Here is a 26,819-nt window from a genome sequence, read left to right as displayed (position 1 = left end):
TGGGCTATGTCTATACTGCTGCCAATGAAATGTTACTGGGGTCTATCTATACTGTCACTACTAAAATGTTACTAATACTGGGCTCTGCCTATACTGCTGCTGCTGAAATGTTACTGGGGTCTGTCTATACTGTTACTACTGAAATGAAACTAATACTGGGCTCTGCCTATACTGCTGCTACGGAAATGTTACTGGGGTCTGACTATACTGTTACTACGGAAATGTTACTAATACTGGGCTCTGCCTATACTGCTGCTACTGAAATGTTACTGGGGTCTTTCTATACTGTTACTACTGAAATCTTACTAATACTGGGCTATGACTCTACTGCTGCTACTGAAATGTTACTGGGGTCTGTCAATACTGTTTCTACTGAAATGTAACTGATATTTGCCTATACTGCTGCAACTAAAATGTTACAGGGGTCTGTCTATACTGTTACTACTGAAATTTTAATAATACTGGGTTCTGCCTATGCTGCTGCAACTGAAATGTTACTGGGGTCTGTCTATACTGTTACTACTGAAATGTTACTAATACTGGGCTCTGCCTATACTGCTGCTACGGAAATGTTACTGTGGTCTGTCTATACTGTTCCTACTGAAATGTTACTAATACTGGGCTCTACCTATACTGCTAATACGGAAATGTTACTGGGGTCTGTCTATACTGTTACTACTGAAATGTTACTAATTCTGGGCTCTGCCTACACCGCTGCTGCTAAAATGTTACTGGGGTCTGTCTATACTGTTACTACTGAAATGTTACTAATACTGGTCTATGCCCATACTGCTGCTACTGAAATGTTACTGGGGTCTGTCTATACTGTTAATAATGAAGTGTTACTAATACAAGGCTCTGCCTATACTGCTGCTAATGAAATGTTACTGGGCTCTGCCTATACTGCTGCAGCTGGAATGTTACAGGGGTCTGTCTATACTGTTACTACTGAAATGTTGCTAATACTGGGCTATGCCTATACTGCTGCTACTGAAATGTTACTGGAGTCTGTCTATACTGTTACTACTGAAATGTTACTAATACTGGGCTCTGCCTTTACTGCTGCTACTGAAAAGTTACTGGGGTCTCTCTATACTGTTAATACTGAAATGTTACTAATACTGGGCTCTGCCTGTGCTGCTGCAACTGAAATGTTACTGGGATCTGTCTATACTGTTACTACTGAAAAGTTACTAATACTGGGCTCTGCCTATACTGCTGCTAATGAAATGTAATTGGGCTCTGCCTACACTGCTGCAATTGAAATTTTACAGGGGTCTGTTTATACTGTTACTACTGAAATGTTACTAATACTGGGCTATGACTATACTGCTGCTAATGAAATGTTACTGGGGTTTGTCTATACTGTCACTACTGAAATGTTACTAATACTGGGCTCTGCTTATACTGCTGCTGCTGAAATGTTACTGGGGTCTGTCTATACTGTTACTACTGAAATGTTACTAATACTGGGCTCTGCCTATACTGCTGCTACGGAAATGTTACTGGGGTCTGTCTATAATGTTACTACTGAAATATTACGAATACGGGGCTCTGCCTTACTGCTCCTACTGAAATCTTACTGGGCTCTGCCTATACTGCTGCAACTGAAATGTTACTGGGGTCTGTGTATACTGTTACTAGTGGTATGTTACTAATACTGGACTATGCCTATACTGCTGCTACTGAAATGTTACTGGGGTCTGTCTATACTGTTAATACTGAAATGTTACTAATACTGGGCTATGCCTATACTGCTGCTACTGAAATGTTACTGGAGTCTGTCTATAATGTTAATACTGAAATGTTACTAATACTGGGCTCTGCCTATTCTGCTGCTAATGAAATGATACTGGGCTCTGCCTACACTGCTGCAATTGAAATTTTACAGGGATCTGTCTATACTGTTTCTACTGAAATGTTACTAATACTGGGCTATGACTATACTGCTGCGAATGAAATGTTACTGGGGTCTGTCTATATTGTCACTACTGAAATGTTACTAATACTGGGCTCAGCCTATACTGCTGCTGCTGAAATGTTACTGGGGTCTGTCTATACTGTTACTACTGAAATGTTACTAATACTGGGCTCTGCCTATACTGCTGCTACGGAAATGTTACTGGGGTCTGTCTATACTGTTACTACTGAAATGTAACTAATACTGGGCCCTGCCTATACTGCTGATACGGAAATGTTACTGGGGTCTGTCTATACTGTTACTACTAAAATGTTACTAATACTGGGTTCTGCCTACACCGCTGCTGCTAAAATGTTACTGGGGTCTGTCTATACTGTTACTACTGAAATGTTACTAATACTGGGCTATGCCTATACTGCTGCTACTGAAATATTACTGGGGTCTGTCTATACTGTTAATAATGAAATACAGGGCTCTGCCTATACTGCTGCTAATAAAATGTTACTGGGCTCTGCCTATACTGCTGCAACTGAAATGTTACTGGGGTCTGTCTATACTGTGACTACTGAAATGTTACTAATACTGGGCTCTGCCTATACTGCTGCTACGGAAATGTTACTGTGGTCTGTCTATACTGTTACTACTGAAATGTTACTAATACTGGGCTCTACCTATACTGCTGCTACTGAAATGTTACTGGGGTCTGTCTATACTGTTACTACTGAAATGTTACTAATACTGGGCTCTGCCTATACTGCTGCCACGTATATGTTACTGGGGTCTTTCCATACTGTTACTACTAAAATGTTACTAATACTGGGCTCTGCCTATACTGCTGCTACTGAAATGTTACTGGGTTCTGTCTATACTGTTAATACTGAAATGTTACTAATACTGGGCTCTGCCTATACTGCTGCTACTGAGATTTTACTGGGCTCTGCCTATACTGCTGCAACTGAAATGTTACAGGGGTCTGTCTATACTGTTACTACTGAAATGTTACTAATACTGGGCTATGCCTATACTGCGGCCAATGAAATGTTACTGGGGTCGGTCAATACTGTTACTACTAAAATGTTATTAATATTGGGCTCTGCCTATACTGCTGCTACGGAAATGTTACTGCTGTCTGGCTATACTGTTACTATTGAAATGTTACTAATGCTGGGCTCTGCCTATGCTGCTAATATGGAAATGTTACTGTGGTCTGTATATACTGTTACTACTGAAATTTTAGTAATACTGGGCTCTGCCTATACTGCTGCTGCTGAAATGTTACTGGGGTCTGTCTACAGTGTTACTACTGAAATGTTACTAATACTGGGCTATGCCTATACTGCTGCTACTGAAATGTTACTGGAGTCTGTCTATACTGTTAATACTGAAATGTTACTAATACTGGGCTCTGTCTATACTGCTGCTACTGAAATGTCACTGTGCTCTGCCTATACTGCTACAACTGAAATGTTACTGGGGTCTGTCTATACTGTTACTACTGTAATGTTACTAATACTGGACTAAGCCTATACTGCTGCTACTGAAATGTTACTGGAGTCTGTCTATACTGGTAATACTGAAATGCTACTAATACTTGACTCTGCCTATACTGCTGCAACTGAAATTTTACTGGCATCTTCCAATACTGCTGCAACTGAAATGTTACTGGGGTCTGCCTTTACTGCTGTTACTGAAATGTTACTGGGCTCTGCCTATACTGCTGCAAGTGAAATGTTACTGGGGTCTGTCTATACTGTTACTACTGAAATGTTGCTAATACTGGGCTCTGCCTATTATGCTGCTACTGAAATGTTACTGGGCTCTGCCTATACTGCTGCTACTGAAATGTTACTGGGGCCTGTCTATACTGTTAATACTGAAATGTTACTAATACTGGTCTCTACCTATACTGCTGCTAATGAAATGTTACTGGGCTCTGCCTATACTGCTGCTAATGAAATGTTACTGGGGTCTGTCGATACTGTTACTACTGAAACATTACTAATACTGGGCTCTGCCTATACTGCTGCTACTGAACTGTTACTGGGGTCTGTCTATACTGTTACTACTAAAATGTTACTAATACTTGGCTCTGCCTATACTGCTGCTACGGAAATGTTACTGGTGTCTGTCTATACTGTTACTACTGAAATTCTACTAATACTGGGCTCTGCCTATACTGCTGCAACTAAAATGTTACTGGGGTCTGTCTATACTGTTACTACTGAAATGTTACTAATACTGGGCTCTGCCTATACTGCTGCTACTGAAATGTTACTGCGGTCTGTCTATACTGTTACTACTGAAATTTTACTAAGACTTGGCTCTGCTTATACAGCTGCTACTGAAATGTTACTGGGTTCTGTCTATACTTTTACTACTGAAATGTCACTAATACTGGGCTCTGCCTTTACTGCTGCTACTGTAATGTTACTGGGCTCTGCCTTTACTGCTGCAACGGAAATGTTACTGGGGTCTGTCTGTACTGTTACTATTAAAATGTTACTAATACTGGGCATGCCTATACTGTTGCTACTGAAATGTTACTAGGGTCTGTCTATACTGTTAATACTGAAATGTTACTAATACTGGGCTCTGCCTAAACTGCTGCTACTGAAATGTTACTGGCCTCTTCCTATACTGCTGCTACTGAAATGTTACTGGGCTCTGCCTATACAGCTGCAACTGAAATGTTACTGTGGTCTGTCTATACTGCTACTACTGAAATGTTACAAATACTGGGCTATACCTATACCGCTGCTACTGAAATGTTACTGGGGTCTGTCTATACTTTTACTACTGAAATGTTACTAATACTGGGCTCTGCCTATACTGCTGCTACGGAAATGTTACTGGGGTCTGTCTATACTGTTACTACTGAAATGTTACCAATACTGGGCTCTGCCTATACTGCTGCTACGGAAATGTTACTGGGGTCTGTCTATACTGTTACTACTGAAATGTTACTAATACTGGCCTCTGCCTATACAGCTGCTACTGAAATGTTGCTGGGTTCTGTCTATACTGTTACTACTGAAATGTTACTAATACTGGGCTATGCCTATACTGCTGCTACTGTAATGTTACTGGGGTCTGTCCATACTGTTACTACTGAAATGTTACTAATACTGGGCTCTGCCTTTACTGCTGCTACTGAAATATTACTGGGCTCTGCCTATACTGCTGCAACTGAAATGTTACTGGGGTCTGTCTTTACCAGACATATTGAAATGTTACCAATACTGGGCTATGCCTATACTGCTGCTAGTGAAATGTTACAGGGGTCTGTCTATACTGTTAATACTGAAATGTTACTAATACTGGGCTTTGCCTAAATTGCTGCTACTGAAATGTTACTGGCCTCTTCCTATACTGCTGCAACTGAAATGTTACTGGGGTCTGTTTATACTGTTAATACTGAAATGTTACTAATACTGGCGGCTGCCTATACTGCTGCTAAAATGTTACTGGGCTCTGCCTATACTGCTGCAACTGAAATGTTACTGGGGTCTGTCTATAATGGTACTACTGACCTGTTACAAATACTGGGCTATGCCTATACCGCTGCTACTGAAATGTTACTGGGGTCTGTCTATACTGTTACTACTGAAATATTACTAATACTGGGCTCTGCCTACACTGCTGCTGCTGAAATGTTACTGTGGTCTGTCTATAGTGTTGCTACTGAAATTCTACTAATACTGGGCTCTGCCTATACTGCTGCAACTAAAATGTTACTGGGCTCTGCCTATACTGCTGCAACTGAAATGTTACTGGGGTCTGTGTATACTGTTACTACTGGCATGTTACTAATACTGGACTATGCCTATACTGCTGCTACTGAAATGTTACTGGGGTCTGTCTATACTGTTAATACTGAAATGTTACTAATACTGGGCTATGCCTATACTGCTGCTACTGAAATGTTACTGGAGTCTGTCTATAATGTTAATACTGAAATGTTACTAATACTGGGCTCTGCCTATTCTGCTGCTAATGAAATGTTACTGGGCTCTGCCTACACTGCTGCAATTGAAATTTTACAGGGATCTGTCTATACTGTTTCTACTGAAATGTTACTAATACTGGGCTATGACTATACTGCTGCTAATGAAATGTTACTGGGGTCTGTCTATATTGTCACTACTGAAATGTTACTAATACTGGGCTCAGCCTATACTGCTGCTGCTGAAATGTTACTGGGGTCTGTCTATACTGTTACTACTGAAATGTTACTAATACTGGGCTCTGCCTATACTGCTGCTATGGAAATGTTACTGGGGTCTGTCTATACTGTTACTACTGAAATGTAACTAATACTGGGCCCTGCCTATACTGCTGATACGGAAATGTTACTGGGGTCTGTCTATACTGTTACTACTAAAATGTTACTAATACTGGGTTCTGCCTACACCGCTGCTACTAAAATGTTACTGGGGTCTGTCTATACTGTTACTACTGAAATGTTACTAATACTGGGCTATGCCTATACTGCTGCTACTGAAATATTACTGGGGTCTGTCTATACTGTTAATAATGAAATACAGGGCTCTGTCTATACTGCTGCTAATAAAATGTTACTGGGCTCTGCCTATACTGCTGCAACTGAAATGTTACTGGGGTCTGTCTATACTGTGACTACTGAAATGTTACTAATACTGGGCTCTGCCTATACTGCTGCTACTGAAATGTTACTGTGGTCTGTCTATACTGTTACTACTGAAATGTTTCTAATACTGGGCTCTACCTATACTGCTGCTACTGAAATGTTACTGGGGTCTGTCTATACTGTTACTACTGAAATGTTACTAATACTGGGCTCTGCCTATACTGCTGCCACGTATATGTTACTGGGTTCTGTCTATACTGTTAAAACTGAAATGTTACTAATACTGGGCTCTGCCTATACTGCTGCTACTGAGATTTTACTGGGCTCTGCCTATACTGCTGCAACTGAAATGTTACAGGGGTCTGTCTATACTGTTACTACTGAAATGTTACTAATACTGGGCTATGCCTATACTGCGGCCAATGAAATGTTACTGGGGTCGGTCAATACTGTTACTACTAAAATGTTATTAATATTGGGCTCTGCCTATACTGCTGCTACTGAAATGTTACTGCTGTCTGGCTATACTGTTACTATTGAAATGTTACTAATGCTGGGCTCTGCCTATACTGCTAATATGGAAATGTTACTGTGGTCTGTGTATACTGTTACTACTGAAATTTTAGTAATACTGGGCTCTGCCTATACTGCTGCTGCTGAAATGTTACTGGGGTCTGTCTACAGTGTTACTACTGAAATGTTACTAATACTGGGCTATGCCTATACTGCTGCTACTGAAATGTTACTGGAGTCTGTCTATACTGTTAATACTGAAATGTTACTAATACTGGGCTCTGTCTATACTGCTGCTACTGAAATGTCACTGTGCTCTGCCTATACTGCTACAACTGAAATGTTACTGGGGTCTGTCTATACTGTTACTACTGTAATGTTACTAATACTGGACTAAGCCTATACTGCTGCTACTGAAATGTTACTGGAGTCTGTCTATACTGGTAATACTGAAATGCTACTAATACTTGGCTCTGCCTATACTGCTGCAACTGAAATTTTACTGGCATCTTCCAATACTGCTGCAACTGAAATGTTACTGGGGTCTGCCTTTACTGCTGTTACTGAAATGTTACTGGGCTCTGCCTATACTGCTGCAAGTGAAATGTTACTGGGGTCTGTCTATACTGTTACTACTGAAATGTTGCTAATACTGGGCTCTGCCTATTATGCTGCTACTGAAATGTTACTGGGCTCTGCCTATACTGCTGCTACTGAAATGTTACTGGGGCCTGTCTATACTGTTAATACTGAAATGTTACTAATACTGGTCTCTACCTATACTGCTGCTAATGAAATGTTACTGGGCTCTGCCTATACTGCTGCTAATGAAATGTTACTGGGGTCTGTCGATACTGTTACTACTGAAACATTACTAATACTGGGCTCTGCCTATACTGCTGCTACTGAACTGTTACTGGGGTCTGTCTATACTGTTACTACTAAAATGTTACTAATACTGGGCTCTGCCTATACTGCTGCTACGGAAATGTTACTGGTGTCCGTCCATACTGTTACTACTGAAATTCTACTAATACTGGGCTCTGCCTATACTGCTGCAACTAAAATGTTACTGGGGTCTGTCTATACTGTTACTACTGAAATGTTACTAATACTGGGCTATGCCTATACTGCTGCTACTGAAATGTTACTGGGGTTTGTCTATACTGTTACTACTGAAATGTTACTAATACTGGGCTCTGCCTATACTGCTGCTACTGAAATGTTACTGGGGTCTGTCTATACTGTTACTACTGAAATTTTACTAAGACTTGGCTCTGCTTATACAGCTGCTACTGAAATGTTACTGGGTTCTGTCTATACTTTTACTACTGAAATGTCACTAATACTGGGCTCTGCCTTTACTGCTGCTACTGTAATGTTACTGGGCTCTGCCTTTACTGCTGCAATGGAAATGTTACTGGGGTCTGTCTGTACTGTTACTATTGAAATGTTACTAATACTGGGCTATGCCTATACTGTTGCTACTGAAATGTTACTAGGGTCTGTCTATACTGTTAATACTGAAATGTTACTAATACTGGGCTCTGCTTAAACTGCTGCTACTGAAATGTTACTGGCCTTTTCCTATACTGCTGCTACTGAAATGTTACTGGGCTCTGCCTATACAGCTGCAACTGAAATGTTACTGGGGTCTGTCTATACTGCTACTACTGAAATGTTACAAATACTGGGCTATACCTATACCGCTGCTACTGAAATGTTACTGGGGTCTGTCTATACTTTTACTACTGAAATGTTACTAATACTGGGCTCTGCCTATACTGCTGCTACGGAAATGTTACTGGGGTCTGTCTATACTGTTACTACTGAAATGTTACTAATACTGGGCTCTGCCTATACTGCTGCTACGGAAATGTTACTGGGGTCTGTCTATACTGTTACTACTGAAATGTTACTAATACTGGCCTCTGCCTATACAGCTGCTACTGAAATGTTGCTGGGTTCTGTCTATACTGTTACTACTGAAATGTTACTAATACTGGGCTATGCCTATACTGCTGCTAATGAAATGTTACTGGGGTCTGTCTATACTGTTACTACTGAAATGTTACTAATACTGGGCTCTGCCTTTACTGCTGCTACTGAAATATTACTGGGCTCTGCCTATACTGCTGCAACTGAAATGTTACTGGGGTCTGTCTTTACCAGACATATTGAAATGTTACCAATACTGGGCTATGCCTACACTGCTGCTAGTGAAATGTTACAGGGGTCTGTCTATACTGTTAATACTGAAATGTTACTAATACTGGGCTTTGCCTAAATTGCTGCTACTGAAATGTTACTGGCCTCTTCCTATACTGTTGCAACTGAAATGTTACTGGGGTCTGTTTATACTGTTAATACTGAAATGTTACTAATACTGGCGGCTGCCTATACTGCTGCTAAAATGTTACTGGGCTCTGCCTATACTGCTGCAACTGAAATGTTACTGGGGTCTGTCTATAATGGTACTACTGACATGTTACAAATACTGGGCTATGCCTATACCGCTGCTACTGAAATGTTACTGGGGTCTGTCTATACTGTTACTACTGAAATATTACTAATACTGGGCTCTGCCTACACTGCTGCTGCTGAAATGTTACTGTGGTCTGTCTATAGTGTTGCTACTGAAATTCTACTAATACTGGGCTCTGCCTATACTGCTGCAACTAAAATGTTACTGGGCTCTGCCTATACTGCTGCAACTGAAATGTTACTGGGGTCTGTGTATACTGTTACTACTGGCATGTTACTAATACTGGACTATGCCTATACTGCTGCTACTGAAATGTTACTGGGGTCTGTCTATACTGTTAATACTGAAATGTTACTAATACTGGGCTATGCCTATACTGCTGCTACTGAAATGTTACTGGAGTCTGTCTATAATGTTAATACTGAAATGTTACTAATACTGGGCTCTGCCTATTCTGCTGCTAATGAAATGTTACTGGGCTCTGCCTACACTGCTGCAATTGAAATTTTACAGGGATCTGTCTATACTGTTTCTACTGAAATGTTACTAATACTGGGCTATGACTATACTGCTGCTAATGAAATGTTACTGGGGTCTGTCTATATTGTCACTACTGAAATGTTACTAATACTGGGCTCAGCCTATACTGCTGCTGCTGAAATGTTACTGGGGTCTGTCTATACTGTTACTACTGAAATGTTACTAATACTGGGCTCTGCCTATACTGCTGCTACGGAAATGTTACTGGGGTCTGTCTATACTGTTACTACTGAAATGTAACTAATACTGGGCCCTGCCTATACTGCTGATACGGAAATGTTACTGGGGTCTGTCTATACTGTTACTACTAAAATGTTACTAATACTGGGTTCTGCCTACACCGCTGCTACTAAAATGTTACTGGGGTCTGTCTATACTGTTACTACTGAAATGTTACTAATACTGGGCTATGCCTATACTGCTGCTACTGAAATATTACTGGGGTCTGTCTATACTGTTAATAATGAAATACAGGGCTCTGTCTATACTGCTGCTAATAAAATGTTACTGGGCTCTGCCTATACTGCTGCAACTGAAATGTTACTGGGGTCTGTCTATACTGTGACTACTGAAATGTTACTAATACTGGGCTCTGCCTATACTGCTGCTACTGAAATGTTACTGTGGTCTGTCTATACTGTTACTACTGAAATGTTTCTAATACTGGGCTCTACCTATACTGCTGCTACTGAAATGTTACTGGGGTCTGTCTATACTGTTACTACTGAAATGTTACTAATACTGGGCTCTGCCTATACTGCTGCCACGCATATGTTACTGGGTTCTGTCTATACTGTTAAAACTGAAATGTTACTAATACTGGGCTCTGCCTATACTGCTGCTACTGAGATTTTACTGGGCTCTGCCTATACTGCTGCAACTGAAATGTTACAGGGGTCTGTCTATACTGTTACTACTGAAATGTTACTAATACTGGGCTATGCCTATACTGCGGCCAATGAAATGTTACTGGGGTCGGTCAATACTGTTACTACTAAAATGTTATTAATATTGGGCTCTGCCTATACTGCTGCTACTGAAATGTTACTGCTGTCTGGCTATACTGTTACTATTGAAATGTTACTAATGCTGGGCTCTGCCTATACTGCTAATATGGAAATGTTACTGTGGTCTGTGTATACTGTTACTACTGAAATTTTAGTAATACTGGGCTCTGCCTATACTGCTGCTGCTGAAATGTTACTGGGGTCTGTCTACAGTGTTACTACTGAAATGTTACTAATACTGGGCTATGCCTATACTGCTGCTACTGAAATGTTACTGGAGTCTGTCTATACTGTTAATACTGAAATGTTACTAATACTGGGCTCTGTCTATACTGCTGCTACTGAAATGTCACTGTGCTCTGCCTATACTGCTACAACTGAAATGTTACTGGGGTCTGTCTATACTGTTACTACTGTAATGTTACTAATACTGGACTAAGCCTATACTGCTGCTACTGAAATGTTACTGGAGTCTGTCTATACTGGTAATACTGAAATGCTACTAATACTTGGCTCTGCCTATACTGCTGCAACTGAAATTTTACTGGCATCTTCCAATACTGCTGCAACTGAAATGTTACTGGGGTCTGCCTTTACTGCTGTTACTGAAATGTTACTGGGCTCTGCCTATACTGCTGCAAGTGAAATGTTACTGGGGTCTGTCTATACTGTTACTACTGAAATGTTGCTAATACTGGGCTCTGCCTATTATGCTGCTACTGAAATGTTACTGGGCTCTGCCTATACTGCTGCTACTGAAATGTTACTGGGGCCTGTCTATACTGTTAATACTGAAATGTTACTAATACTGGTCTCTACCTATACTGCTGCTAATGAAATGTTACTGGGCTCTGCCTATACTGCTGCTAATGAAATGTTACTGGGGTCTGTCGATACTGTTACTACTGAAACATTACTAATACTGGGCTCTGCCTATACTGCTGCTACTGAACTGTTACTGGGGTCTGTCTATACTGTTACTACTAAAATGTTACTAATACTGGGCTCTGCCTATACTGCTGCTACGGAAATGTTACTGGTGTCCGTCCATACTGTTACTACTGAAATTCTACTAATACTGGGCTCTGCCTATACTGCTGCAACTAAAATGTTACTGGGGTCTGTCTATACTGTTACTACTGAAATGTTACTAATACTGGGCTATGCCTATACTGCTGCTACTGAAATGTTACTGGGGTTTGTCTATACTGTTACTACTGAAATGTTACTAATACTGGGCTCTGCCTATACTGCTGCTACTGAAATGTTACTGGGGTCTGTCTATACTGTTACTACTGAAATTTTACTAAGACTTGGCTCTGCTTATACAGCTGCTACTGAAATGTTACTGGGTTCTGTCTATACTTTTACTACTGAAATGTCACTAATACTGGGCTCTGCCTTTACTGCTGCTACTGTAATGTTACTGGGCTCTGCCTTTACTGCTGCAACGGAAATGTTACTGGGGTCTGTCTGTACTGTTACTATTGAAATGTTACTAATACTGGGCTATGCCTATACTGTTGCTACTGAAATGTTACTAGGGTCTGTCTATACTGTTAATACTGAAATGTTACTAATACTGGGCTCTGCTTAAACTGCTGCTACTGAAATGTTACTGGCCTTTTCCTATACTGCTGCTACTGAAATGTTACTGGGCTCTGCCTATACAGCTGCAACTGAAATGTTACTGGGGTCTGTCTATACTGCTACTACTGAAATGTTACAAATACTGGGCTATACCTATACCGCTGCTACTGAAATGTTACTGGGGTCTGTCTATACTTTTACTACTGAAATGTTACTAATACTGGGCTCTGCCTATACTGCTGCTACGGAAATGTTACTGGGGTCTGTCTATACTGTTACTACTGAAATGTTACTAATACTGGGCTCTGCCTATACTGCTGCTACGGAAATGTTACTGGGGTCTGTCTATACTGTTACTACTGAAATGTTACTAATACTGGCCTCTGCCTATACAGCTGCTACTGAAATGTTGCTGGGTTCTGTCTATACTGTTACTACTGAAATGTTACTAATACTGGGCTATGCCTATACTGCTGCTAATGAAATGTTACTGGGGTCTGTCTATACTGTTACTACTGAAATGTTACTAATACTGGGCTCTGCCTTTACTGCTGCTACTGAAATATTACTGGGCTCTGCCTATACTGCTGCAACTGAAATGTTACTGGGGTCTGTCTTTACCAGACATATTGAAATGTTACCAATACTGGGCTATGCCTACACTGCTGCTAGTGAAATGTTACAGGGGTCTGTCTATACTGTTAATACTGAAATGTTACTAATACTGGGCTTTGCCTAAATTGCTGCTACTGAAATGTTACTGGCCTCTTCCTATACTGTTGCAACTGAAATGTTACTGGGGTCTGTTTATACTGTTAATACTGAAATGTTACTAATACTGGCGGCTGCCTATACTGCTGCTAAAATGTTACTGGGCTCTGCCTATACTGCTGCAACTGAAATGTTACTGGGGTCTGTCTATAATGGTACTACTGACATGTTACAAATACTGGGCTATGCCTATACCGCTGCTACTGAAATGTTACTGGGGTCTGTCTATACTGTTACTACTGAAATGTTTCTAATACTGGGCTCTGCCTACACTGCTGCTGCTGAAATGTTACTGTGGTCTGTCTATAGTGTTGCTACTGAAATTCTACTAATACTGGGCTCTGCCTATACTGCTGCAACTAAAATGTTACTGGGGTCTGTCTATACTGTTACTACTGAAATGTTACTAATACTGGGCTATGCCTATACTGCTGCTACTGAAATGTTACTGGGGTTTGTCTATACTGTTACTACTGAAATGTAACTAATACTGGGCTCTGCCTATACTGCTGCTACTGAAATGTTACTGGGGTCTGTCTATACTGTTACTACTGAAATTTTACTAAGACTTGGCTCTGCCTATACAGCTGCTACTGAAATGTTACTGGGTTCTGTCTATACTTTTACTACTCAAATGTTACTAATACTGGGCTCTGCCTTTACTGCTGCTACTGTAATGTTACTGGGGTCTGCCTATACTGTTACTGGGGTCTGTCTATACTGTTACTATTGAAATGTTACTAATACTGGGCTCTGCCTATACTGCTGCTGCTGAAATGTTACTGGGGTCTGTCTACAGTGTTACTACTGAAATGTTACTAATACTGGGCTATGCCTATACTGCTGCTACTGAAATGTTACTGGAGTCTGTCTTTACTGTTAATACTGAAATGTTACTAATACTGGGCTCTGTCTATACTACTGCTACTGAAATGTTACTGTGCTCTGCGTATACTGCTACAACTGAAATGTTACTGGGGTCTGCCTATACTGTTACTACTGTAATGTTACTAATACTGGACAAAGCTTATACTGCTGCTACTGAAATGTTACTGGAGTCTGTCAATACTGGTAATACTGAAATGCTACTAATACTTGGCTCTGCCTATACTGCTGCAACTGAAATTTTTGTGGCATCTTCCAATGCTGCTGCAACTGAAATGTTACTGGGGTCTGCCTATACTGCTGTTACTGAAATGTTACTGGGCTCTGCCTATACTGCTGCAAGTGAAATGTTACTGGGGTCTGTCCATACTGTCACTACTGAAATGTAACTAATACTGGGCTATGCCTAAACTGCTGCTAATGAAATGTTACAGGGGTCTGTCTATACTGTTACTACTGAAATGTTGCTAATACTGGGCTCTGCCTATTATGCTGCTACTGAAATGTTACTGGGCTCTGCCTATACTGCTGCTACTGAAATGTTACTGGGGCCTGTCTATACTGTTAATACTGAAATGTTACTAATACTGGGCTCTACCTATACTGCTGCTAATGAAATGTTACTGGGCTCTGCCTATACTGCTGCTAATGAAATGTTACTGGGGTCTGTCGATACTGTTACTACTAAAATGTTACTAATACTGGGTTCTGCCTATACTGCTGCTACGGAAATGTTACTGGGGTCTGTCTATACTGTTACTCCGAAATGCTACTAATAGTGGGCTATACCTATACAGCTGCTACTGAAATGTTACTGGGTTCTGTCTATACTTTTACTACTGGAATGTTACTAATACTGGGCTCTGCCTTTACTGCTGCTACTGTAATGTTACTGGGCTCTTCCTTTACTGCTGCAACGGAAATGTTACTGGGGTCCGTCTGTACTATTACTATTGAAATGTTACTAATACTGGGCTATGCCTAAACTGCTGCTACTGAAGTGTTACTGGCCTCTTCCTATACTACTGCTACTGAAATGTTACTGGGCTCTGCCTATACAGCTGCAACTGAAATGTTACTGGGGTCTGTTTATACTGCTACTACTGAAATGTTACAAATACTGGGCTATAGCTATACCGCTGCTATTGAAATGTTACTGGGGTCTGTCTATACTTTTACTACTGAAATGTTACTAATACTGGGCTCTGCCTATACTGCTGCTACGAAAATGTTACTGAGGTCTGTCTATACTGTTACTACTGAAATGTTACTAATACTGGGCTCTTCCTATACTTCTGCTACGGAAATGTTACTGGGGTCTGTCTATACTGTTACTACTGAAATGTTACTAATACCGGCCTTTGCCTATACAGCTGCTACTGAAATGTTACTGGGTTCTGTCTATACTGTTACTACTGAAATGTTACTAATACTGTGCTATGCCTATACTGCTGCTAATGAAATGTTACTGGGGTCTGTCTATACTGTTACTACTGAAATGTTACTAATACTGGGCTCTGCCTTTACAGCTGCTACTGAAATATTACTGGGCTCTGCCTATACTGCTGCAACTGAAATGGTACTGGGGTCTGTCTTTACCGGACATATTGAAATGTTACTAATACTGGGCTGTGCCTATACTGCTGCTAGTGAAATGTTACTGGGGTCTGTCTATACTGTTAATACTGAAATGTTACTAATACTGGGCTTTGCCTAAATTGCTGCTACTGAAATGTTACTGGCCTCTTCCTATACTGCTGCAACTGAAATGTTACTGGGGTCTGTCTATACTGTTAATACTGAAATGTTACTAATACTGGCGGCTGCCTATACTGCTGCTACTGAAATGTTACTGGGCTCCGCCTATACTGCTGCAACTGAAATGTTACTGGGGTCTGTCTATAATGGTACTACTGATATGTTACTAATACTGGGCTCTGCCTATACTGCTGCTAAGGAAATGTTACTGGGGTCTGTCCATACTGTTACTACTGAAATGTTACTAATACTGGGCTCTGCCTATACTCCTGCTGCTGAACTGTTACTGTTGTCTGTCTATAGTGTTGCTACTGAAATTCTACTAATACTGGGCTCTGCCTATACTGCTGCAACTAAAATGTTACTGGGGTCTGTCTATACTGTTACTACTGAAATGGTACTAATACTGGGCTATGCCTATACTGCTGCTACTGAAATGTTACTGGGGTTTGTCTATACTGTTACTACTGAAATGTTACTAATACTGGGCTCTGCCTATACTGCTGCTACTGAAATGTTACTGGGGTCTGTCTATACTGTTACTACTGAAATTTTACTAAGACTTGGCTCTGCCTATACAGCTGCTACTAAAATGTTACTGGGTTCTGTCTATACTTTTACTACTGAAATGTTACTAATACTGGGCTCTGCCTTTACTGCTGCTACTGTAATGTTACTGGGCTCTGCCTTTACTGCTGCAACGGAAATGTTACTTGGGTCTGTCTGTACTGTTAATACTGAAATGTTACTAATACTGGGCTATGCCTATACTGTTGCTACTGAAATGTTACTAGGGTCTGTCTATACTGTTAATACTGAAATGTTACTAATACTGGGCTCTGCCTAAACTGCTGCTACTGAAATGTTACTGGCCTCTTCCTATGCTGCTGCTACTGAAATGTTACTGGGCTCTGCCTATACAGCTGCAACTGGAATGTTACTGGGGTCTGTCTATACTGCTGCTACTGAAATGTTACAAATACTGGGCTATACCTATACCGCTGCTACTGAAATGTTACTGGGGTCTGTCTATACTTTTACTACTGAAATGTTACTAATACTGGGCTCTGCCTATACTGCTGCTACGGAAATGTTACAGGGGTCTGTCTATACTGTTACTACTGAAATGTTACTAATACCGGCCTCTGCCTATACAGCTGCTACTGAAATGTTACTGGGTTCTGTCTATACTGTTACTACTGAAATGTTACTAATACTGGGCTATGCCTATACTGCTGCTAATGAAATGTTACTGGGGTCTGTCTATACTGTTACTACTGAAATGTTACTAATACTGGGCTCTGCCTTTACTGCTGCTACTGAAATATCACTGGGCTCTGCCTATACTGCTGCAACTGAAATGTTACTGGGGTCTGTCTTTACCGGACATATTGAAATGTTACTAATACTGGGCTATGCCTATGCTGCTACTAGTGAAATGTTACTGGGGTCTGTTTATACTGTTAATACTGAAATGTTACTAATACTGGGCTTTGCCTAAATTGCTGCTACTAAAATGTTACTGGCCTCTTCCTACACTGCTGCAACTGAAATGTTACTGGGGTCTGTCTATAATGGTACTACTGAAATGTTACAAATACTGGGCTATGCCTATACCGCTGCTACTGAAATGTTACTGGGGTCTGTCTATACTTTTACTACTGAAATGTTACTAATACTGGGCTCTGCCTATACTGCTGCTACGGAAATGTTACTGGGGTCTGTCCATACTGTTACTACTGAAATGTTACTAATACTGGGCTCTGCCTATACTGCTGCTGCTGAAATGTTACTGTGGTCTGTCTATAGTGTTGCTACTGAAATTCTACTAATACTGGGCTCTGCCTATACTGCTGCAACTAAAATGTTACTGGGGTCTGTCTATACTGTTACTACTGAAATGTTACTAATACTGGGCTCTGTCTATACTGCTGCTACTGAAATGTTACTGGGGTCTGTCTATACTGTTACTACTGAAATTCTACTAAGACTTGGCTCTGCCTATACAGCTGCTACTGAAATGTTACTGGGTTCTGTCTATACTTTCACTACTGAAATGTTACTAATACTGGGCTCTGCCTTTACTGCTGCTACTGTAATGTTACTGGGGTCTGCCTATACTGTTACTGGGCTCTGCCTATACTGCAGCTACTGAAATGTTACTGGGGTCTCTGTACTGTAACTACAGAAATATTATTGTGGTCTCCCTAGACTTCTGCAACATAACTGTTAGTGGGGTCAGCTTATATCTTTGCTACAGGAATATTACAGGGGTCTGTGCATAGTATGGGTGCACTAAGTTTTCCCATCGCGATGTTCTATGTATCTGGTCCAAAACAAAACCCAGTCTGACTAGGGCATGCAGTGTGGGCTGAAGCCAACCTGTATTTTATCTTACGTCACTTCAGCACTGCAATGGGATTTATTTATGTACCGTCGGTGGGTTCCAGGGAGCCAGCCATGCTGTGGGTGCACACAGACTTCCCATAGCGGAGTTGTACCTACCTGTGACTATGGAAAAACCCAGACTGACTAGGGCATGCAGTGTGGGCCGAAGCCAACTTTATCTCACGTTACCTCAGCTATTCGCGGCACTGCAATGGGATTAATTTATGTACCGTCGGTGGCTTCCTGGGACCCACCCATGCTGTGGGTCCACACAGACTTCCTAGAGCGGAGTTGTACCTGCCTGTGACCATGAAAAAAACCCAGTCTGACTAGGGCATGCAGTGTGGGCCGAAGCCAACCTGTATTTTATCTCACGTTACCTCAGCTATCCGGGGCACTGCAATGGGATTTCTTTCTGTACCGTCAGTGGCTTCCAGGGAGCCACCCATGCTGTGGGTCCACACAGACTTCCCATAGCGGAGTTGTACCTGCCTGTGACTATGAAAAAAGCCCAGACTTACTAGGGCATGCAGTGTGGGCCGAAGCCAACCTGTATTTTATCTCACGTTACCTCTGCTATCCAGGGCACTGCAATGGGATTTATTAATGTACCGTCGGTGGCTTCCTGGGACCCACCCATGCTGTGGGTCCACACAGACTTCGCATTGAGGACTTGTACTTGCCTGGCACTATGGAAAAAAACCCAGATTGACTAGGGCATGCAGTGTGGGCCGAAGCCAACCTGTATTTTATCTCACGTTACCTCAGCTATCCGGGGCACTGCAATGGGATTTATTTATGTACCGTCGTGGGTCCCCGGGAGCCACCCATGCTGTGGGTACACACAGACTTTCCATAGCAGAGTTGTACCTGCCTGTGACTATAAAAAAAAACAGACTGACTAGGGCATGCAGTGTGGGCCGAAGCCAACCAGTATTTTATTTCACGTTACCTCAGCTATCGTGGGCACTGCTATGGGATTAATTTATGTACCGTCGCTGGCACCCTGGGACCCACCCATGCTGTGGGTCCACACAGACTTGCCATAGCGGAGTTGTACCTGCCTGGCACTATGAAATAAACCACAGACTGACTAGGGCATGGAGTGTGGGCCGAAGCCAAACTGCATTTTATCCCACGTTACCGCAGCTATCCGGGGCACTGCATTGGGAAAAACAAGAGGAGCGTTACAGCGCTGAGATGTTCACAGCTACGCTAGCATTGGAGTCCGCTCTAGGCCTGCGATTGCTGAGGGTTTGTGCAGAGGCCTATGTCCTGGGTGCAGTGAAAGTCCGCTTCATGCCTACGATTGCTGAAGCTGTTGGCCGAGGCCTATGTTCCGGGGGAACTGCAACTGCGCCAGGTTGGGGCTGTGCAACTTTTTCCTGCTAATCCAGTCATTGGAGCGGTGAAAGGAAAGGTAACTGATTTACGGAGCCCGTTGCAGATGAACTAGCATCGAAGTCTGCTTCATGACCGCGTTTGCTGAGGGTGTGGGCTGAGGCCTATGTCCCGGGGGAAGTGCAACTACGCCAGGTTGGGACTGTGGAGCTTTTTCCTGCTAATCCAGTCATTGGAGCGGTGAAAGGAAAGCAAACTGATTTAATGAGCCTGTCGCAGATGAACTAGCTTCAAAGTCCACTGCATGCCCGCTTTTGCTGGGGGTGTGGGTTGAGGCCTATGTCCCGGGGAAAGTGCAAGTACGCCAGGTTGGGGCTGTGGAACTTTTTCCTGTTAATCCAGTCATTGGAGCGGTGAAAGGAAAGGTAACTGATTTAATGAGCCTGTCGCAGATGAACTAGCATCGAAGTCCGCTTCATGCCTACGATTGCTGAAGCTTTGGGCCGAGGCCTATGTCATCGACGCGGTGCAAGTCTGCCATGTTTGGCCGCTCTGATTTATTTATTGTTCATGTCTTGGGTTGCCTAGGACCCACCTATGCTGTTGGTGCACACTTAGTTCCCATCGCGGTGTTTGACCTGTCTGGCACAAAGACACTGACTGACTTGGGTAGGGGGCAGAGTGCAGATGGCTTTCCCCTTGCGGTGTCGATTGAGCTATGCAACACCAAGACAGAATGAATACTGTGTGGGCACATGGATTCCCCATAGCTCCTGACGGAGGTGGCACAGTATTGGAATGAAGATCGAACGTCAATTTCTCATTGATTCTCTACAGCATTGTGGGCTATCGCCCTGCCCCTTTTAAAGAGGGTCGCTACCTGGCCCTGCCAACCCTCTGCAGTGTGTGCCTCCGGTTCCTTCTCATCGCAGACGCACTTATAAATAGACATGAGGGCAGCTGAAGGCTGCGCAGGGACACTTTTGTGTGCGCTGCGGACGCAGGGTTGTGTGGGGGGGTTGGGCAGCATGTAACCCAGGAGAAGAGGCAGCGGTGTGTCCCGCAGGCAGTGATTGTGCTTCGTTGGAGGTAGTGTGGTGCTTAGCTAAGGTGTGCCTTGCTAATGAGGGTTTGTCCAAAGTAAAAATTGTTAGGGAGGGGGGCCCACTCTTGCCACTATTGTGGCTTAATAGCGGGACCTGGGAACCTGAGATGCAGCCCAGCATGTTGCCCCTCACCTGCCCTATCCGTTTCTGTGTCATTTCCATCACTTTCTTGGGTTTTCCAGATTTTCACAAATAAAAACCTTAGCGGAGCATGGTTCATATACAAGAATGCTCGAGTCGCCCATTGACTTCAATGGGGTTCGTTACTCGAAATGAAATCTCGAGCATCGCGGAAAGTATTTTGGTGGTCGCTCATCTCTTTTCATAAGTATCATATCCATCAAAAACCAAACTAATTCAAAATTTTCTGAGAGTCCCCATTGTAGGAGAGAGGGAAATTGGAGTGGAGTTTACCACCATCTGTAACACAATAACACAAACATATTAAAAAGGTGAACTGATAAAACATTAATCAATTTAGTCAAATCAGTATACTGAGGAGGATAGCAGCAAGAGAAAAAAAGGTTTAAATGTATAGCATGAAGTGGTAATCAATATTCAAACCATTTGGGGTTAATATATTCAGAGTAAAAATCCATCTGTTTTTTTTTCTTTGGCGTTGCCACATAATCACCACCTTTGACCAGGGAGGAACATGGTCTATAACCCAATATCTAAGTTGGCTAATCATATGTTTTTGTTCCAGAAAATGCTTCGGTATCGGGAGTTTTGTATTTTTTGTTCTAATGGTACTTTTATGTTTTGTGACCACTATGGTCGTTTCACCAACATACCCTAACTGGCAAGGGCAAGTAATAAGGTAGATAACATAAGTGGAGGCACAGGAGTATCTGTGCCTAATCCTGTACCTCTCACCAGTGTAAGGGTGGCAAAATGTATTACCTTTGACGACGTCACCACAACACGAGCAATTGCAACACAGATAATTTCCTTGTTTTAAAGGGACAAAGGTAATTTGTGTCTCATAGGCGTACTTTCCGGGGTCACTGGGGTTGCGGTGGCGACCCGGCCTCTGCGCTCAGGGGGCCCCGAAGCCGCCCTCCTCCATACACATATGCACATTAAGTGTATTACCAGTTGGCCGCTCTTCCTGCAACACCGCACTGATCATGGGGCAGACAGTGCAGCCAGCCTGAGAAGAACTAGGGAAGAGCAGCGGAGGAGGAGGAAGGAGGCAGTCACATGGGTCGGTGGGGCACAATGATGACGTCATCATGTGCTGCCCCTGCCTCCTGCTGAACGGCGTCCACTGCATCTGCCTGTGCTGCTGCTATAAAGGGAGAACTAGTCCAGGCCCTAGGGTATGTGTATCTGTAAATGTGTATATAGTGTGTGTATATACTGTGTATATAGTGTGTATGTGTATATAGTGTGTGTGTATGTGTATATAGTGTGTGTATATACTGTGCATATAATGTGTATGTGTATATAGTGTGTGTATATACTGTGCATATAATGTGTATGTGTATATAGTGTGTGTATATACTGTGCATATAATGTATATGTGTATATAGTGTGTGTATATACTGTGTATATAGTGTGTGTATATACTGTGCATATAGTGTATATGTGTATATAGTGTGTGTATAAAGTGTGTATATACTGTATAGTGTGTATGTGTATATAGTGTGTCTATATACTGTGTATATAGTGTGTATGTGTATATAGTGTGTGTATACACTGTGTAAAAGCTGAACTTTTGCACCCAGGGCCCTGAGCCTTTAGATACGCCCCTGTTGTGTTGGCTTCTTCTCAAGACTAAATAATGGTCTTTCTAACTTGTCCCTGATGTTAGGGCCTCTTTTGTATGCCATAATAGACCTTTCAAGAAATTCCTCACAACCTCTCATCAATATTGACCAGTGCTTATTAATGATGTTGGTGATCTCTCCACTGGAAGGGCCATAATTCTGCCTTCTAACTTTAGGGATAACAAGCTCATCACGGTTTAATACTCTGATCTTACTAGTCGTCTTATCAATCAATATTTTAGAGTATCCCCTAATGACAAATCTAGTGTTCATCTGACCTAACCTTTCATCTAGATTAGTGTTTCACAACTCCAGTCCTCAGGACCCCCCAACAGGTCATGTTTTCAGGAAATCCTCCAGTAAGAACAGCTGTGGCAATGTCTGATGCACTGACAATAATTACATCACCTGTGCAATACTGAGGATATCCAGAAAACATGACCTGTTGGGGGTCCTGAGGACTGGAGTTGAGAAACACTGACCATACTCCTTGAGTGATTGCTGTTAAAGTGTTAACTGCTATTCCTGTCCGTGGTTTTAACAAATAGATCCGTAATCAATCTTCCTGATCTTTTAGTAATCATTACATCCAAGAATTTTACACTTTCCATGGAGTGACTCAAAGTAAACTATAATTCAGGGCTCACTAAGTTCAGTTGGTTTTGAAACTCAAGCAGTTCAGATGTTGAACCTGCCCAAATTAAAAAAAATATTGTCAATATAACACCACTAGGATCTTACTTTGGACCTATATACAGCCAAATACACGTGATCTTCCTCAAATTTTTGCATAAAGATATTGGCGTACGTTGGTGCGACATTGGAGCCCATAGCAGCACCCTGTCGCTGCCTGTAGTCAAAGACAAATAGCTCTCGTAAAGTATAAACTCAAGCAGCGACAGGGCAAAGCCAGTACACCGGAGGCCAATCCAGATTCAGTGATATAGTAGCTAACAGCTTCCAGACCTTTTGTTATGCTCAATTGAGTTGTATAGTGATACCACATCGAACGAGGCCATTATCACCATATCATTCACCTCAAGATCCTTAAAGGGGTTGTCTCGCGCCGAAACGTTTTTTTTTTTTTTTTTGCATAGGCCCTCCGTTCGGCGCAGGACAAACCCAAGGGATGTGTTAAAAAAAAAATATATATATATATTACTTACACGAATCCCCGCTCTGCGACTTCTTTCTTCTTCCTACTTCTTCCTTCTCCAAGATGGCCGCCGGGATCTTCACCCACGATGCACCGCGGGTCTTCTCCGATGGTGCACCGTGGGCTCTGTGCGGTCCATTGCCGATTCCAGACTCCTGATTGGCTGGAATCGGCACACGTGACGGGGTGGAGCTACGCGATGACGCGTCGAAGCGGGCGGAGCCAGAACAAAGACCCTTCTGCGCAAACGCGTCTAAAAAAGCAAGAAGACAGTGAAATTAGACGGAGCCATGGAGACGGGGATGCCAGCAACGGAGCAGGTAAGTGAATAACTTCTGTATGGCTCATATTTAATGCACGATGTATATTACAAAGTGCATTAATATGGCCATACAAAAGTGCTTAACCCCACTTGCTGCCGCGAGACAACCCCTTTAAGTTTAAGTAAAAAATCACTGCGGTCACGAATATACGATGAATCATTCTCAGCAAATGTCCTCAAAATTCTTCAAGGAATCTCGCTGCATTGCTGAATATAGAATCACACCCAGAGACAATAGGTTTACCTGGTGGATTTAGCAAGTCCTTGTGGATTTTGGTCAGGATATAGAGAGTTGGAATCTTTGGGTACAATACATCTAAGTATTTAATGAGGCCAGAGTCAAAACTGTCAAGGAGGTCATTATTGAGAACGACCCTCAGCTGAACCTGAAACTTCAAAGTAGGGTTCGGTTTAAGCTTTTCATAGATATTTTCATTGTTAAGCTGTCTAAGGATCTCACCATGATATTGTATGGAGTTCATGACCACCATGGCCCCGACTTTGTCGCCAGGCTTGATAGTGATCTTACTGTCATTAGATAATGATTTCAAAGCAGCATGTTCTCCTTTACTCATGTTGTCCCTTGTTTTAACACCCATCTTACTAAACTGTGTTCTCAATTTAGAGATATCCTTTTATACAAATAAAATATAGGTCTCCAAACACTGATTTGAAATTGAGGCTGGTATTGGCTTTTATTACGCAGTCCAACACCAGCCAGGGTGAAACCCCCATGTGGGTTGGACTGAACAATATCACCAGAGTTAGAGGGGGACACAGAAAACATACATTTCAATCTGAGATTTCTAAAGAACCGTTTAAGATCAAGGTCCAAGTGGAACCAGTCGGTATCACTTTTAGGGCAAAATGATAGTGCCTTCAACAAAACCTGTATTGCAAGTGGCATCAAACGCCTTGATGATATATTTACCACCAAGTTCATTATGTCCTTCTGTATTCCAGTGGAAACTACCGCTTCATGGATCTTGTTTTCATAGTTGTTGACTCTCTTCCTCGACCTTCTGTGTTTGGTTCCTCCTCGCCACTTGCTGTATCTGTGCCACCCTTTTTCTTTCTTTTCATCAAGACTACCTGCCCTATTGTTATTTTAGAAATGAGTAAATATGACAGCTGATGACACCTTTTACGCTGACAGAATGGCATCTAGAGAGCTTCAGGGGCAGTTTATGTAGATTGTATGTTGGATAATGGTCACATGCAGGTGGATGTCAAAATATGTATCATCATCCAAGTGAGTCTAAGGACTCCCTCACAGAGATGTTTTTTTCAGCGTCATATGCTCACATTGTTTTCAATGGAGCCACTTACACAGCCTCAGACAGCCACTCGATTTTTGAGCGAAGTCTGTTCTATTTTGAACATTTAGCACACCTTTTGTGTCCAAAAGCGAAAGTAAAATCACGGCGCTTTTAGTAATGCCTATGTGAGGGAGGTCTAACTAAATGCCATATGTCAGTGAGCCTATTTTTATGCAGTAATGTCACTTTTTTTTGTTTTGTTTTTTGTTTGTTTATGTTTGTGCTTGTTTTGGAAGGAAGGATCTCCCATTAACAATGTGTTGCAATGTTGTTTCTGTACAAATAAATTCAAAATACTGTATGTTTAAAAAAAGGCATATGAAGCCTGTTTCCTCCCCCACCCACACCCCCCAAAAAAGTTATACGATATGTTATATATACAAAAATGTTACTAAAAAAGGGGGTCCTGCAGAAAACAAGCCCCTACATGAACATGTCGACAGAAAATACAAAGTAACAGGTCTTAGAGTGTGACGATGAAAAGAAAAACTGCTAAATTTGTTGGTCATTAGTGCCTAAGGGATTAGGTATCCAAGGATAAATAAATAATGGAATATATCATGTTAAAGAAAAAAACTGGACAGCATATGTAAATAATTGCTTTCTATAAGTTTATTACCATTAACCCCTTAATGACGTGGCCATTTTTCTTTTTCCATTTTCGTTTTTTCCTCCCCCCTTTAAAAAAATCGTAACTCCTTTATTTATCCATCTACGTCGCTGTATGAGAGCTTGTTTTTTGCGGGACGAGTTGTATTTTTCAATAGTGCTATTTAAAGTACCATATAATGTACTGAAAAACTTTTTAAAAATTCTAAGTGGAGTAAAATGGAAAAAAAAACAACATTTCGCCATCTTTTAGTGCGCCTTGTTTTTACGGCGCACAAATGGCAACAAAAACAACATGATAACTGTATTCTATGGGTCAGTACGATTACTAGGATACCAAACTTGTATAGTTTTTTTTTCACTATACTCCTCTTTTTTTTTTCCTTCAAATACATTAAATTTTTTTCAATTATTTCCTGCGGTCATTTTGTGCGCGCAATAACTTTTTATTTTTGCGTCGACGTAGTTGAGCAAGGTCTCATTTTTTGCGGGATGTCCTGTAGTTTATGTTGGTACCATTTTGGAATACATACGACTTTTTGATCGCTTTTTGTTGCATTTTTTCTGGGAGACAGGGTAACTAAAAAAGTGCATTTCTGGCGTTCTTTATTTTGTTTTTCGTACGACGTTCACCGTGCGGGAAAAATAATGCACTACTTTGATAGTTCGGACGTTTACGGACGCGGCGATAGCAAATACATATTTTTAATTTATTATTTAGATTTTTTAA

At 41.7% G+C, this 26,819-nt stretch overlaps 1 protein-coding gene across 1 annotated transcript in view; it reads left to right on the top strand.

Annotated features, from left to right (window-relative positions):
* The window catches only part of DEF6 (DEF6 guanine nucleotide exchange factor), a 495,476-nt gene that overhangs the window by 148,390 nt on the left and 320,267 nt on the right, over positions 1-26,819 (top strand). The gene's annotated exons all lie outside the window — the stretch shown is intronic.

The sequence above is a fragment of the Eleutherodactylus coqui genome, chromosome 1, assembly GCF_035609145.1.
Source record: "Eleutherodactylus coqui strain aEleCoq1 chromosome 1, aEleCoq1.hap1, whole genome shotgun sequence".
In the NCBI taxonomy this organism is placed as follows: Eukaryota; Metazoa; Chordata; class Amphibia; order Anura; family Eleutherodactylidae; genus Eleutherodactylus; species Eleutherodactylus coqui.
The sequence above is the reverse complement of the archived record's forward strand: the minus strand, read 5'-3'. Positions and strand labels throughout refer to the sequence as shown.